Below are 4,481 nucleotides of genomic sequence, written 5' to 3'. Positions count from 1 at the left end.
TAATGTATAGATAGTCCATATATTAACTGTGTCTTTACTTAACAAGACAAGATTTCTATCTAGGTCTTTGCAACCAGCAACGTTATCGCCCTGGCCTGGGACTGAAGTTATCAAACATCCTGCAAGCCCCCTCTTCAAAAGACCCTTCCCAGTAATCAAGATCTAAGAAGATACAACAGACAAATGAACTTCCTCATCCTGAGAACTGTGATTGATTTTACCTGATCTGACAAGACAAACAGCATGTTTTATAACTATTGCCTCCATGCTTTGTATACCCTGTTCCTTAGAGTAAATTTTTTACTACCCCTCACCTTCCTTACTTCCTAAACCTCCCTCAATAAATACGCATGTTTTAATAGCCACAGGGCAGCAGCCTGGAGCTGGCTCTGGCTGTGGCCGGCTGAGAACATGCTAAGGAGCAATGAGGTCTCAGTCTAATTTGTTGTTTCTGAACACCCGTGTCACCTTCCTGTGTACGAGCCACCCTCCACTGCCGAGGGCGGACCCCGGCAAATAAGGCCATTGTACATAATGTGACATTAGAATACTATTAGTAAGAAAAATAAGAAGCAAATCTGTAATAATGGGTCTACTTTGAAAATAGAATCACTTGACATGCTAAAATCAAAAAGAAGAATGTATTAGTTCATAATTTTCAGAATATAAGTTAGGTGATAAGAATTTACTGTAAGAACAGACACACACATAAAGAAGCAAAGGAAATAGTCTTGGCAGCCTAACAGTTGGCATCGTGGAAGCTTGAAACATCATGTAGGAGTCCATAGCAATCTTAATAACCCAAGAAAATCTCTGACAGTAACATTTTAGGAACTCAGGATAGATCTCTTTTTTCTTTTTGCTTCTGTAACATTTTACCATATTGTTCATATTCAAACTCGCCACAGAAGAGGCTCTGTTTATGTTATTTGGTCACTCTCTAGTAAAGGGTGTTCCTAATTGACAGAATTTTCTTGCCCAGACACCGTATTTAATATTGACCAGCCTTAATCCCTCCTCCAATCAGATATATCCAAGGTAGAAGACTCACGTGGAATTCAACACCATAATGAACAACCGGTAGCTGTTTTTCTCAGGATCAATACAATCAATATAAAACAATTTGAGGCCTTGAGACCCAAACAGATGTTTACTTGTATATTTATCATAATGGGTGATGAATAATATAAAGATGAGGTCAGAGACATACCAAAATGTTTTGACCTTCAAAAATTTCTGAAATCCCATAATGAAACTAAAAGAAAATGTCTGTGAAGCTACATCCAGAGGTATCATTTTTCATTTAATGAGGGAGTCATATGGTAGGTCTATGTTTAGATTTTTGAGAAACCATCATACTGTTTTCCGTAGTGGCTGTACTAATTTACATCTCTACCAGAAGTGTACGAGGATGCCCTTTTCCCCACAACCTAAACATAATTTTTTAGTCTTCGTTTCTTTGAACACAGCCAATGTCCACGTTCAGTGGCAGAAACTGAAAGACATGATGGCATAAATGTAGAGAGAGCAATAGTAGACACCAGAGACTGCATGGGGGTAGGGTGGGGAAATGGGGTAGCTTGAACAAAAACTTCTCCAAAAAAAAAAAAAAGTAAAAGAAGAAAAATGTCCCATGCTAATAGAAACCAAAAATGGCTGAAATCATGATGCTGATATCAGACAAAGTAGATTTCAAGACAAAAGTTGTAAGAAGAGACTAAGAAGGAAGGACACTATATGGTCTAAAGGGGTTAGTTCATCAAAAAGATATAACACTTGGGGGACCAGCAGTTAGCGTAATGGCTATGTCACTGGACTCCCACGTAGTCGACCGTGGTTCGAGTCCCGGACCCGGTGGCTTAAAACTCACGCCGGGCGCATGTGCATTCATGCCCAAGATCCCGAGAGGAGAATGGAGGAGAAGGATTGCGGTGTGGCCATCCCCCCTGGGTGATTTCTCGCTTTCTGTCTCTCTGTCTCTCTCTGTCTGTCTGGTGAGCACATGCACCCTATAACAAAAACCTCTCCAAAAAAAAAAAAAGTAAATATATAGATATATGTAACACTTATACATATCTAAACACCCAACAACAAAGCAGTCAAACACATGAAAACAAGACCACTAGATTAAAGAGAGAGACAGATTGCATCACACTATTCATTTGGGGTCTCAACACCCTACTGTCTCTTCTGGACAGATCATCTAGACAAAAAATAAACAAAGAGATATAAGATATAAATGATGATATAAATCAAATGTATTTGACAGACATCTATAGAATATTTAACCCAACAGTCAAAAACCACACATCCTCCACATGGAACATTTGCAATGATTGACCATAGGTTAGAGCACAAAGCAAGCCTTTACAAATTCAAATGGATAGAAACTATATCCACCATATTTTCTAACCACAGTGGAAGTAAACTTGAAATCAATTACAAAGGGAACCCTCAGAAACAAACACATGAAAACCAAACAACCTACTTCTGAATTTTATAACTGCTAAAGAAATTAAGACTGAAATCAAGAGTCATTGAAATAAACAATAAATAACATACATGTTTTCATAATCTTTAGGACACAGCTAAAGCTGTTGCAAGAGGGACGTTCATAGCAACTAGTGCTCACAAGAAAAAAAGGAGAAAGTAAATAGGAAACCTTACAAAATAACTCAGGAACCTTCAAAACAGCAATAAAAACAACAACAAAAATCAAACAAAAATACCAGGAGAAAGGAAATAATAAGGATTAGCACAGAGAAGAATAAAATAAATTTTAAAAAATACAGAAAATAGATTAAACCAAAAGCTGGTTCTCTGAGAACAGAAACAAAATTGGCACACTGTTAAGTAGGCTAATCAAGAAAAACAAAGAAACCAGGTAAATAAAATCTGAATGAAATAGGGAATATTACAACAGACATAAAAGAAAAGATGACTTTGAGTGATTATATGCCAACAAACAAAGAAACCTATATGAGATGGACAAATTTCTGCACATATAATTTACTGAAACTTAACCAGGAAAAAATAGAACACCTGAATAAACCAATAAAAAACAGTAAGATTGAATCAATAATAAATAATCTCCCAACAAAGAAAAACCCAGGTCCTATGGCTTCACTTCCCACTTCTACAAAACTTTTAAAGAACTAACCCTAATTCTCCTCAAACTACTACTTTTTAAAAAATTTAATTATTATCATCATAATCTTATCTATATTGCATTGAATCACATATTAATTACTTTACAGTATATTACATTTCTTTTTCCAGAAGGAATACCATGCATATCAGCCAATTCAGAGACATTAAAATCCCCATTTCATCATCCAATAGCTTTTCATTGTTTTTCCTGATCATTATTATTATTATTCCAACTATTTTTTAAGCAGTCAATCACTATTTCTCATTTTGCTTGTAAAAAGACTTTACCCATCATGAAATACTTCTCAGACCAATCCAGTTGAGAATACTATACACATTATCTTCAACAGGAAATAAACCATATCTGTGTCCCATTAATGTCATACCTCTCTATTTGTTCTCTTGCTATCTTCTCTATATTCTTCTCTTCTCCCCTCCCTCATTCCACACTGTCTTATACTCGTTAACTATTTTCACTGCTATTATGTCCTTCAATATTTCGCTCTCTACCATAGAGTGTGGATAGTGGGTATATATTAAGTGGATACATACAATATCTTTCTTTCATATCCTGGCTTGCTTTACTCAGCAATAGATCCTCCATATCTGACAACTTTCTATCAAATGCCAGGGGGGTTTTTTGTATGGCTGAGTAGTATTCCATAGAGTATATATGACACATCTTTTCAATCCATTCATCTGTCTGTGGACATTTAGGTTGGTTCCATGTCTTGGCAATCGTGAATAATGCTGCAAAAAACATTGAAGTGCGAACACTTTTCTGACTGAGCGTTCTCCTGTCTTTTGGGCAGATACCCAGAATTATGATTGCTGGATCAAATGCTAGTCCTATTTGTAGATCTTTAAGGAACCTCCATATTGTTCTCCACAGTGGCTGAACCAGTTTACATTCCCACCAACAGTGTAGGAGAGTTCCCTTTTCACCACATCCCTACCAACACTTATCACTTTTTATATTTTTAATCTTTGCCATTCTGACAGGGGTTAGGTGGTATCTCATTGTGGTTTTTATCTGTATCTCCCTTATGAGGAGAGATGGTGAGCATTTCCTCATATGTTTTATGGCTGTTCATTTGTCTTCCTTAGAGATATTTTTGTTCAGTTCATTTTTCCATCTTTTAATTGGGTTAATCATTTTTTTTCGCATAATGCGTTTGAATTTCCTATGTATTCTGGTTATCAGTCCCTTGTCTGAGGCATATTTTACAAAAATACTCTCCCATTCTGAGGGTTGTTGATTCTCACTTATTACTGTGTCCCTTGCTGTGCAGAAACTTCTTAGTCTGATATAGTCCCACTTGTCTATTTTA

This window comes from Tupaia chinensis, unplaced genomic scaffold (genome assembly GCF_000334495.1).
Source record: "Tupaia chinensis unplaced genomic scaffold, TupChi_1.0 Scaffold144991_2, whole genome shotgun sequence".
NCBI classification, from domain to species: domain Eukaryota; kingdom Metazoa; phylum Chordata; class Mammalia; order Scandentia; family Tupaiidae; genus Tupaia; species Tupaia belangeri.
Note: the sequence above shows the minus strand (reverse complement) of the source record.